Here is a 12,763-nt window from a genome sequence, read left to right as displayed (position 1 = left end):
CTTTCTGGCCACTGCGCTCCTGCCCGTGCCGCACTGTGTGTGGGCCTGGGCTGCCCCACTCTCCCGTCCCTCCCCTGCGGGCCGCAGACCGTGCACGGGGGCTGCTGAGAAGCCCCCTCCTGGAGGCCACGGAAAGGAGGGCGCAGGGGCAGGAGGCTAGATTGGGGCCTGGAGCCAGGGACGCGAGCCCGCCCACTGTCCGCCTGGCCCACTCCCTGAACTTGCGCAGCCTGGGCTTCCGCAGCGGGTGGAGCATTCTCAGGGACCACCTGCAGCAGAGGTTGAGAGCTGGCTCTGGGCTAAGACCACCTGGGCCTGAGCCCAGTCCTCTCTTCCCTGGTTCGGCAGGCTTCAGTGTTCTCACATTGGTCGAGGCCATCAGGACCCAGCGCCCGCGGGCGCGCAGGACGGCTCCCGGCACGGTCCCCACGGGGCCAGCTGGGATGACACTTCTCTGAAGTCTCAGCCGCCAGGCGTCATCACGCCTCCCCGTTCCTCTGGACCAGTGCACTCTCGCCTCCCAGCGGGCACTGGGCCGGCCCGGCCATCCTCAGCTTCTGCGGGAAGCTGCCCCCAGCCCTTCCCCACCCGGAGGCCAAAATCACTCTCCAGCCAGGGTCTCACTCAGCCTGGCACACACGGCCCTGGACCTGCCCTCTTCATTCCCCAGGCCTGTGTCCACCGCCACCCCACCCAGCTGGTCCCGCAGACCCGGCTCCTCCTGCAGGGGCTTTGATCTGGCGTCACAGGGGCTGCTCCCAGGAAGGGCTCCACAGGGGTTCCCAGAACTGTTAGGGAGCAGGGAGTCTTCACCCACCGCCTGTCCCCCGAGACAGGCCCAGCTCCTCCTCGGCCGAGGTGCAAACGATACTAGCACATTTAATTCACTAAGTAAAATTCAATGTCATTTTACTTGTCCTCAACAACTCTAGGGCTGGCTAGTGTCACCATCGCTGCTTTACCCGCAAGGAATTACTGCAGAGGTTCAGCTCCGCCCTGGCTGCCCCTCCCCGCTCCCCGCCCACCCCTGCCCTAGGCTGCACCTCACCCCTCCTCCCCCACAGCCGCCCCACTCCCTCGCCGCATCCCAGCGAGGGGGCTGGGGGCTGGTCCCGCTCACGCAGACACAGTCACGTGGCCAGGCCTGGCCAAGGCTGGTGGCCCACAGGAGGGCACGAGGCCCCCAGCCCTCAGGTCAGAGTGAGTGTGGGCCCCCCCCGGCCCCGCCCAGACCTTCTGGCCTCAGACACCCCAGGCTTCCGTGACAAGGGCCACTCCCCGGGTGGGGACATGGCTCCCTCAGACCCCAAGGGCCAGGGTTGAGGGCAGGTGGCCCTGTGGGCACCTGAGGCCCACTTTAGAGCCTCTGCCCTTCTACGTCAGGGCTTTCTGCCTCAGCCTTGCCCACCAGTGCTCTTCTTGGGCAGCCTGGGCGATCCAGCATCCTGCCTGCAGACCCTGCCTGCTCTGCCCTGCTCGGTCGGGCTGGCCCCCGTGAACGGCCCATGGGCGCAGCTGGTGTCGGTCCCCTCCCTGCCAGGCCTGGCCTCCCTCTGGCCGAGTGGGTCACCTTGTTCCTCCTGGCGGCAGCGCAGCTCTGTCCTTAGACCTTGGTGCCGGCCGCGGACAGGGCACACTGGCCGTCCACACCCCGTCTGGCCCTGGCAGAGGGGGAGGTGGTAGGGGCAGGGCATGAGCCCTGATCTCTCTCTGGGGAGCGGCGTGGCCCCGGCCTGCGCTATGAACCCGCACTCTGGGCCTCTGGGGTCACCACAGTGAACCGGACCCAGACCTGGGGAGGGATGGACAACGCTTCTGACTGAGGGGTGGAGGTCTGGTGCTTGTGGGTGTGGGAAAGGCATCTGCCCTGCCTGGCAGCACACAGCCACGGGCCAGTGGGGCCTTTGAGGGCAGATGTGGGCTGCAGATGCGCTGGCCTTCCTGCCCCCGTCCCTGTTCCGGGCTCCTTCCCACCCTCTCTGCAGCGAACCGAACCGTCTCCGCCTCTGGGAGCGGAGGGAGGGCCCTCCTTCTTAGATCAGAGTCCAGACCAACTTCCCCGGTGGGCGGGGGCCATGAGGGGTCTCTCGTGGGCTCTCTCTCTGCTTCTGACGGCCCCCCAGTGACTGGCCAGGCGGGCAGCTCCCAGGGGCTGTGATGAGGCACAGCCTCTTTCTTTCCTGAAATCCGTAACTGAGAAACAGGCAGGTGCGGGTGGGCGGGCCAGAGGGAGCAGGTTCCGGGTGGACTCAGGGGGCCCACTGCCCTGCGCCCCGGGACCCCGTGAGCAGACGCGTCAGGGTGTAAGGAGCCATCTGTTGATTCCAGGCCCCCATCCTCCATTTGTTCAACCTGCCCCCGACCTCCCTTTGCCCCCCAAGCCCCACCACGACTCCCTGGTGTCTGGCGCCAGCTGTGGGGCTGCCTGTGGTACCCTCCCCTCAGCCCACGGTGCCTGTCAGCACCCCCTGCTCCTGCACTCTCAGCTTACCCGCGCCCCCCACTTCTATGAGGCGGCATTGAGGACATTCACATTGTCGTGCAGCCATCAACACCATCCATCGGCAAAACTGAAACTCTGCCCCCATTAAACTCTCATTCCCCCTCCCCCTCCCCTGTGTAAAGTCCTCGAGGTTCATCCATGTTGTAGCTCGTGTCAGAATTTTCCCCCTTTTCAAGGCCGAATAATATTCTGTTGTACGTAGAGACCACATTGTGTTTTATCCTCCATCTGCCCCGGACTGCTGGGCCGCCACCGTGTTTTAGGCACTGCGAATAATGCCGCTGCGGACACGGGTGTGCAGACGTCTTTTCCAGTCCTTGCTTCCAATTCCTCGGGGTCTGTGCCCAGAAGTGGGATTGCTGGATTGCATGGTGATTCTGTGTTTAATTTTTGGACGGGTTCCTCTCCTTCTGCCTGTAAACACTCAAGCGTCTCTCATCAAGAAAATAAAAACAAGTCCCCGAAAAGCCACCCTTTTCCTTAATTCTCCACCCAAACTTCCTCCCATCTCCTTCCTTGTGCAGCTCTCGGACGGCGATGTGGGGACATCTCCACGTGCCAGGAGCTGCGCTCTCGCCCACGAGTGAGCGCTCTAACACCACCGCGGACCCCTGGCCTGCGCGCCGGCACGAGGGCGGAGCACCCAGACTTGGGCTGAGGCTGCTCTGGCCCCGCCCACCGCCGGCCCCGCCCACCCCTGCCGCGGTGTTGGCGCCCCCTGGGGAAGATGCGCTGGCGAGGGGCACGTGTGCACGGCGTTAATTTCCTGGCGGTAGGGACTCACCTCCCCTGCGCTGAGCTGTTACCGCTGAAAGTAATTTTGCAGGGATTCTCTGCAGCCGGAGAAAGGCATGAAGAAGCTCTTTGTGTCCTGTCTCGGGGAGCGGTTACGCGGGCTAGGCGGGGCTGCGTGGCAAGAGCGGGGACGGGGGGGGGCTTGGCACTCCGTGCAAAGACCTCACGTCTGCACTGCGCCCGCCCCGCGCTGCCCGCCCCGCAAGCTTGGACCTAGGACGCCGGGAAGAAAGGAAAGATGCTGATGGCTGAGCTCGGGACGGGGGCCTGCACTTGGCGGCGGGGGGGGGCGTCACTTAAGTCAAACCTGGCGGCAGGGACGCGCCCCCGCGAGAAACCGGGGCTGCGGCCCCGGGCGAGCAGGCGCCCCTCCCCGGGCCGTGGGCGGGGCCCTCAGGGGTCGCACGGGCCCTTCCGGCCTCAGCGCCTTCTCCCGCACAGGGAGAACGGTGGGACCCGCGTCCCGGGACGTCCCACCTGGACGCCCGGCAGGTGTGGTGGCAGAACTTCAGGTATAAGGTTTTTGCCAGCAGTCCTGCTGGGGAAGGGGGTGGTGGGAGAGGGGCGAGGTGAGACCCCTGGGGGGAGTGGGGAGGAGGGGATGGGGGAGCCCGTTGCGGGGGGCCGTGTGGATGAGGAATCTGAGACTCAGGGATGGGCGGACAGGCCCAGGCCCTGAGCTTGCGGGGCTCGAGGCAGGGAGTGCAGCTGGGGTGCAGGGCATTGTCCACTGCCTGAGGAGCTCGCCGAGTGGGAGGCTGTGGCTCCAGCATCCCGTGGGGCGGGGATGGGGCAGGGGATTCTGGCTCTCAGTCTGCATCGTGAGTCAGAGATTTGGGGCTTAGAACTTGCCATTCTCCTTCTTCAAGCGCCCAGTGCGTGGAGAGCAGCCACCACGTCCGTGGTCCTTGGTTCCGCGCGCCCCTCGTGGCGGTGCTGCCTCCTCAGCCCCAGCCTCGCCTTCAGTGGGCTCTCCGTACCAGGTGACCGCTCGGGATCACTGCTGTTCTTCTTTGACCCTCGTGTACCCGTAGGCCGCCACAGTCTCCACGCAGCAGCTCAAGCATCTCAAGGCTGGGGTCAGTGTCGGGGCCGATCCCACAGAACCGCTTCCACCAGACACGGGACGGTGCAGCTCACGCCCCTGACCGAGTGGGTGCCTGGCCACCGCAGCCCGGTCACTGCGACCAGGGGGGCCCGAGGCCCTGAGTCTGCAGTCGGAGTCCAGGGTAGCTACATTTGTCCTCCCGGCAAGGTCTTGAAGGCCCTGCTGCCCTGCCGGCTGCAGACAGGGGTCACGGGGAGGGTTCTTCCCCTCTTAGTCTCCCAGGGCTGCGGAAACAGCACCACAGACGGATAGCAACAACTTTCTTGTCCCCCAGTTCTGAGGCTGGAAGTCTGAGATGAAGGCTTCGGCAGGGCTGGTTCCTCCTGAGGCCTGTCTCCCTGGCGTGAAGATGGCCATCTTCTCCCTGTGTCCCTGTGTGTCCCTCCCTCTGTGCGTGTATGTCTCAGTTTCTCCTTATAAGGACACCAGTCACACTGGATTAGGGCCCACTCTCGTGACCTCACTTTAAATTGATTACATCTGTAAAGACTCTATTTCCAAATAAGGTCCCATTCTGGGCTTAGGGCTCCACCATCTTTTCTGTGGGCACACGGTTCAGCGCAGGAAGCCCCAAGACTGCCGCGGCCCTCCCAGCCTCAGTGCAGGTACACTCCTACCTCTGCCCCTCCGCGCGCTCCCTGAGGCTGGGACGAGGTGTCCAGGCAGCTGTGCTGAGGGAGGAGGCCTGTGGGTTGGGAGGGTGGGCTGTGGGTGACCCCGAAGCTTGTGCCCCAAACTAACAACATGCCTTCCCCCTTCTCAGTGGCTGTGTTTCTGTCTCCTCTGTCCACTCCCCAAATAAAAGGTTCTGATCACCAATTCAGATGTGTGTGTGGGGTGGGTTTCCCTACACTCTCAAGCAGTTTCTAGACACCAGCTGGCTGTCCTACAATTCAGCTCAGTTCTGACTCCGCCTGTCGGGGTAGCATCAGATCCTACAGGTTAAGGGCTCAGGCCCACAAGACTGCACCTCCTCACGCTTCAGATGCCAGCCACACGTCCCGGTTGTCACCTACGCTTCTGACTGAGCCTCCACAGAGTGGGGGCTCCCAGGGCCCCTGCCGTGGGTTTGATTAATTTACTAGAGTGGCTCACTGAACTCAGGGGAATATTTTACTTACTGGATCACTGGTGTTGACCCAAAAAACAAATCAATAGTTGATCTAAGAGAGAAATGGAAAATTTGAGCCAACCTGAGGATGATACCCCAGGAGACAGTCTTTCAGAAAGCTCTGAGGACTCTTCCAGGACTGTTAGAGGTCAAAGCACAGTTATACACGTTTTTGAGACAAAAGGTTACACATCAAATGATGTATTATGGACAGTTTACACAATCCAGATCTACATGTACAAAGTGAGCAGTGGGTCATGGGTCATCGTGGCCCCTTACAAAATTAAGAAGGAAGGTTATCTCCTAAGGAGGTCTGGTTCATACAGATGCACAGCACACACTAAAGGTGGGGGAGGAGGCCCTAAAGGGCAAAGAAAAATTTTACGTTGAACTTTTTCTCATCTTGCCGGAAAATATGAATTTTATTTCATCACTGGTTTATTATAGGAACAGTACCCTCAGAGCTACTGAGAGGCTGTCTCCCGAGCTATAGTCCTCAGCAAGTTCTTCGAATAAAACTTAAATTCACAACTCTCGTGTCGTGTGTTTTTCTTTAAGTCGACAGGATGCATAGGGCAAGCATAAGGAAGGGCCCATAGCTTCCTGGGTCTCCCTGTGTACTCCCATCTCCTCAAATCTCCTCCAGTGTGGAAGCTCTCCAACCCCATCCTTTTAGGTTTTTATGGAGGCTTCATTACATAGACAAGATTGATTAAATCATTTGGCCATTGGCGATGGACTCAACCTCCAGCCCCTCTCCCCTCCCTGGAGGTGGAGGTGGGACTGAAAGTTTGAACCCTCCAATCACAGGGTTGGTTTCCCTGGCAACCAGCCCCACCCTTAGGTGACAGAAGGGCTTTTCAAAAGTCATCTCCTTAACATAACAAAAGACACAGTCATCACTCTCATCACTTAGGAAATTTGAAGGGTTTGGGGAGCTCTGTGCCAGGACTAAATATATATTTATTACAAACCACAATATTCACAGCAGCTGACCATTGTGGACCACCAGGACTAAAGACAGGTGTCCTGCCTGGGGAAGCCCAGGAGCTGGTTCTGACTCTGCCTGCGATCTCCAGGCTTTCCGCCCTGATTCCCGTCTCACCGTCAGAAGGTGGTCATAATGTAGGCAGATAGGCTAGGGGGTCGGACCCCTGGAGGAAGAGAACCAGGTATACCTTTCTGGCCGCAATGGGGCAGGAGGTGGCGGCCCCAGGCTGAGCAGCTGGAGCTTGTCTCCTGTTGACACTTCAGGTAAAGATAATGGCAAGAGCAGCAAGGAGCTGGGCCCTGTTTGTGTAAAAGATAAGGAGGCCATATGTTTCTCAATCTAGGGGTCAAGTAGAGGTCCTAGACCACACATGTGCAGAAAAGTTCCTCGGGGGTCAGGGAAGGGAGGGGGCACCAGCCCATAATATGTCCTGCCAACCTCCCAGAGACCCTTGTGCTAGAATCCAGCTTGGCTAAATGATGCGTGTGCACATCAGAGAGGGCCCTGATTCAGACCAAATATGGGCACGAAGCAAGACGCAGCAAGATGATTGGCTAGAGGGAACCTGGAACACTGCCTCCTTATAAGTGATTTAAACTACCCCTTTGGCACATGACTCTCTCTCTGATCACACTTGTTTGTTCCTTCACACGTACTTGGCTTCTAATAAACACTTTACCTGCTTTGCTACGTCTGTCTCTTTGCTGAATTCTTTCTTCAAAGAAGACAAGAAGCTAGGCCCTGCTTTAAGCCCGCTAGCCCTTTTGGTCTAGTGCTAGGATTCAGCGCTCTCACTGTCATGGCCCTGGATTTGATCCCCAGTCAGGAAACTGAGATCCTACTTCAAGCCACTGCACCCCTGCAGCCCCTCAAGATCAATAAGAGAAGCCATTTTAGGCCTAAGCTATTTTGTGATCTAGGCCTGGCCACAGTGCTTGCCCTTGACCAGGCCAGGGAAATAACCTAACCATAACAGAGACAACAAATCAGTCACCAAGACTCCCAGTTCTGCTTCAAAGGTAAAGAATAGCCTGACGCACATTCTTGAGCTATATTACAGGGTTCGAACCCCCTCGAACAATCAGCCACCAGACTAACTGGAGCCAGAGAACTGATGATGCTGACCTTTGCTGGCTGTCGTGACTTCAATCAACTAAGACCTGGCCTCTGCCAACCCAGGATGACTCTTGAATTCAATCACTCAACAGCACAAGAGTTTTTGCATCTCTTCACTCTGTAATCATCAGTTTTTGGAATAATGCCCCTCAAGCTCACAAGGTGGTTGCTGCAGTTCCAGACATCACATACAAGCATGACAACCCAGGGAAGAAGGGGACCCATTTTTCATGCCATGATTTTGTTTGTTTTTAGTTATAACCAACATAGAGAAAAATGCTCCAATCACAAATTCATGTTGATGAATTTTTACAAAGTGAAAATATCCATGTAATCAGCCTCTAGATCAGAAAACAGTTCACTAAGAGCACCTCAGGAGGCCCTGTCATGTCCCCTTCAGTCACCCCCAAGGATGAGCAGTATCCTGATGTCTGATGTCATGGATTAGTAGCGCCTGTTTATATAATTGGAATCATACTCTTCCTTGTCTGGCTTCCTTTACTCAAGTAGGCTTCTGAGATTCATCTGTATTGTTGTGGTTGGATATCATTTGCCTCTTTCAAGTGCTACACAGTATTGTGTCACGTGAATATACCACAAGTTATTTATCTACCCTACAGTGGATGAGCTTTGGATAATTTTCCGTTTTTGACTGTTTCAAATAGTACTGCTAGGAACAGTCTTGTATATGGCTTTTTGTTTCCTTCATGAAAAGAATTGTGATATAATTTACATACGGCTAAGTATATAAACTTTAAGTGTACAGATTGATGAAATTAGATATATATAACATATATGTAGCACATACATAATATATATACATATATATGCAATGTAGCCACCACTCCCATCAAGATACAAAGCATTCCAGAAACCCAGAAGGCTCCCTTGTGCCCCTCCTGCCAGAATCTATCCCCTGAAGTTCATCACAGATCGTTTCTTTTTAAACCCTGCATGAACGGCATCAGCTACTTTGTGTCCCACTTCTCCTATCCAGCCTTGTGCTGTGAATCACCCCACACGGCTGTATGTACTGGTAGCCCATCCACTCTCATTTTTGTTGCTGTGCTGTGTTCCATTGTACAGAAATACCAGGGCCGTTGCCTAGTCTACGGCTGGTGGCATTTGGCCAGTTTGGGCTTTTATGAAGGACACCGCTCTGGACATACTTTACACATGTTTTGGTGTAAATAAGCCCTCATTTCCATTGGGCAGGTACCAGAGCTGGAATATAGGTATGATTAGCTTCAGTCGGTACAGCCAAACATTTTCCCAAAGCGTTTCCTCCAGTATTGCAAGAGGGTTCCGGTTGCTCCACAACCTTGCCAACACTTGGTATTGTCAGTTTTAAAAAATTTTAGCCCTTCTGGTGTGTGTGTAGTGGTGCTTCATTGTGTTTTTAACTTTCTGGGTGTGGAAATTGATGAACGGATTCTAAAATTTGTATGAGACCAACCATACATTAGAGGCCTCTCGACTCTCCAGTTTTGTCCTTCCTGCCCTGCATAATTGCCAGAAGCTCTGCTTGTTTCCTTTCCCCCTAGGAGTGGCCTCTCCCTTGACCAGAGCCAGATCCACAGGCTTCCGGCTGCCCCAAGACAGCGGGGGTGGTGGTGGTGAATTTTCGGGTCCAGCCTACAGATTTCCCATCTGTAGTCCCTCTTGCCCTTATTGCTTCTCCAGGTTTCTAGTGTCTTAAAAAATGGTTTCTGTGATTTACTGCCTTTTCTTGTCTTCAGTGGGAGCATGAACCTTCCACGAACGACTCTGTCCTCCCGAGAGCAGGGTCGGCCGAGTTTCTCCTTTAGGGTGAGGGACCTTTTCCATAAACCCTCCCTTCTGACATCCTCTTTGGCCAGAAGTGCTCTCTAAGCCTTTGACTAAACTAATTACCAACCGATGTTTCACCCCACCGGGCTGACACTAGGAAGGACTCACCCCCGGGCAGAGGCCCCCTTCACAGAAAGGTGCACACCGGAGCAAAGTTTGGATTCTGTCCAGGAAAAGGGTGGGGGGACATGAGGGAAGCGATGGGGCCTCGTGGCGTTCACGGTCATTGTCCGATCAGAACGATGCCGGTCACGCGCGGCCTCCGCAGCTGGGTTAGGGGTGCAGATACGGACAAAGTGTCGGGGAGAAATCAACTGAGCATCTATGAAGCCTGACATTTTACTAAGCTTTCTACCTGCGTGCTCTCACTTAGCCCACGTGCTGACCACACGCATCAGGGACCCCACCTTTACATGGGAAAACCAAGGGGAGCGGAGAACTGCCCAAGGTCACACAGCTGGTGAGCAGCACAGCTGAGATCCCGGTCCTCCTATGTCTGTTTTATAAGATGCAAAATCTCTCTCTCTCTCTTTTTTTTTTTTTTTTGCGGTACGCGGGCCTCTCTCTGTTGTGGCCTCTCCCGTTGCGGAGCACAGGCTCCGGACGCGCAGGCTCAGCGGCCACGGCTCACGGGCCCAGCCGCTCCGCGGCACGTGGGATCTTCCCAGACCGGGGCACGAACCCGTGTCCCCTGCATCGGCAGGCGGACTCTCAACCACTGCGCCACCAGGGAAGCCCGCAAAATTTCTTTTGATAGCGGGACCCAGCAGGATGACACCAGGAGAAAGAAAGGCAGAACTCTGTAACTTATAGTGTGGCCACACGGGGTTGCACCCAGGGCCGGGGCTCTGCAGGCTGGGGCAGCGTGTGTGGCCTGTGGTGGGGGTCAGCCGGAGCACTGGGCTGGTCCTCACTGCCTGGTACCCGGCCGTGGGGCGGTGAGGGTGGGTGTACAGTGGCCTGGAGTATGAGAGCTTTAAGGAAAGGGGTTGGGTGTGCACTTAAGTGGCTGCTCAAGAAGGGGAAATGACCGCCTCTAGCCAAGGCCTCAAAACCTGGTCAAGACAGTGCAGTAAAAACTGTATTACGCTGACGACAGTGATTGCTTCTGTAATAAGGAGAAAAAAAAACCCTCTAAAAATACAAAGATATACAAGCAAAACAAACCAAACCTGTATTACAGCAGAGCTGGGACCTGAACCCAGGTCCTTCTATCCCCAAACTCCCATTTCCCCCTGTGACTGGTCCCAGCATCCCCTTTCGGGACCCCTAGATCCGGACTAACTTAAAGGAAGACAAATGTTGTTAGTGGCACAAATTTGAGGAATTTAAAAAATCATTCTCATGCGGCCACTGAGCCACATGGGGACAGGGTCCGGCCCCTCGCCACGTGCACATTATGGAAAATGCAAACATCTTACTATAAAAGTGTCCAGGGCTTCCCTGGTGGCGCAGTGGTTGGGAGTCCGCCTGCCAGTGCAGGGGACGCGGGTTCGTGCCCCGGTCCGGGGGGATCTCACGTGCCGCGGAGCGGCTGGGCCCGTGAGCCATGACCGCTGGGCCTGCGCGTCCGGAGCCTGTGCTCCGCAGCAGGGGAGGCCACAGCAGTGAGAGGCCCGCGTACCACAAAAAAAAAAAAAAAAAAAAAGTGTCCAAATGTTCACAACAGTAGAGCCTTGTGATATTGTGACTGATAACAGGAGACGTATTGGCCTTCACCTGGTCCTGGCACAAAGCTCCCCAACTCTTGGAATTTCCTAAGTGACCAGAGTCTTAAAGGTGTTTCTTATCATATTGATGAGGTGACTTTTGGAAAACCCCTCGGTCACCTAAGGAGGGGGCTGGTTGCCAGAGAACCAGCTTTGTGGTTAAAGGGTTCCAGCTTTCAGCCCCACCCCCAGATGTCCATCACGTGGCCTCTCTCTGTGTCTGTCCCTCTCCTCTATCTTATAAGGACACCAGACGCTGGAGATGGGCCCTGCTTTCCAAATCCAGGACGGCCTCATCTCGAGATACTTAACTTAATCCCACCCTCAGAGACCCCTTCTCCAAACAGGGTCACCTTCACAGATTCCGGGGGTTAGGAGGTGGACACCTTTTCTGGGGCCACCGTTTAGCGCCCAGCACTCAGCCTGTTGGCTTCTCCCCGCTATTCTGGGGGTCCTGGGAGCCCAGAGACTTTCTCTCTCCTCGAGTTCAGCGGCGCTTCAGGAGGCGTTCGCTGTGTGAATGAATGTCTCTGTCAACCCTAGACGGGTCCTCTCCGTGAGGCAGGGTGGTGGGGCCACAGCCGCACCCACAATCTTGGCCGGCTTGGAGGGATTCTGATGGCGCCGGCCAAAATACAAGGCAGAACAGCCTGCAGCACAGCTCAGGTGTTACCTGAACCCTGCCCCTCTCCTGCCAGGGCCTGACCCACAGGCCAGTCCCCTGCTTCTGTGCGCTTCGGAGCTCCAGGGGCGCAGCGGCAGCCGGTGCGTGAAGACCGCGCGCCTCTGACGCTGTCCGTGGTTCTGACCACCTGAAGCGGGGAGAGCCGGCCACCGGTCATCCCGACGCTGAGGAGAGCATGAGACGGCCACACAGTCACCCCGGGCTGCGGGTACTTGTCAGAGGGCCTCCGGGCGGGGTGAGATCCTGGCACCCCTCGCCAGCACCCGGGCATCTGGGCCGGGTCAGTGTGGGGGGAGGGAGGTCAGGGCCAGCGGCCGCCAGCGCCATGCGGGGGCTGTCCACACTGAAAGGGCCGGGGCCGTACCTGAGCACACTCTGCCGTCTCTCCTGCGAATCGTGACTGACTGTTATTCTTGTCTGCAAAACTCCTGATAGGGTGACACCATCCCACGTGCATCGGGAGGAAGGCAGAGTAGCTCAGAAATCGGGTTAGGGATCTCTGTCGCCCTGGCAACGGGGAGAGCAGGGTCTTTGCTCTCTGAGGAGCAGGCCCAGACCTGCATTCCCCAGCGTTGGCCCTAGCCTCCTCGGACATTACTCTTTCTGCCCCTGTCATGCCCAATCCAGTCCCTCCTCACCTGCTATCTTCTGTTGCATAACAAATTACCCCCAAACTGAGGGGCTTAAAACAACACCGTTCACGCTCTCGAAGTGTCTGTGGGTCAGGAACCCCGGTGCTGGGACCTCGGGCTCGCCTCCTCTCACGAGGTTGCCGTCAAGCTGTCGGCCGGGGCTGTGATCTCATCTGAGGGCTCAGCTGGCTGTGTGTGTGGGTCCACTTCCAGCTCCCTTGGGGGGTTGTCCGCAGGCCTTGGTCCCTCTTTGCAGGGACACGGCAGCCGGCTTCCCCCGGGG

The 12,763-nt window shown here is 56.9% G+C and overlaps 1 protein-coding gene across 1 annotated transcript in view; it reads left to right on the top strand.

The window, feature by feature from the left end:
• The window catches only part of JRK (Jrk helix-turn-helix protein), a 222,333-nt gene that overhangs the window by 44,926 nt on the left and 164,644 nt on the right, over nt 1–12,763 (top strand). The gene's annotated exons all lie outside the window — the stretch shown is intronic.

Source organism: Kogia breviceps, chromosome 17 (genome assembly GCF_026419965.1).
Source record: "Kogia breviceps isolate mKogBre1 chromosome 17, mKogBre1 haplotype 1, whole genome shotgun sequence".
Lineage (NCBI taxonomy): Eukaryota > Metazoa > Chordata > Mammalia > Artiodactyla > Physeteridae > Kogia > Kogia breviceps.
This window is presented reverse-complemented; position numbering and strand designations above follow the sequence as displayed.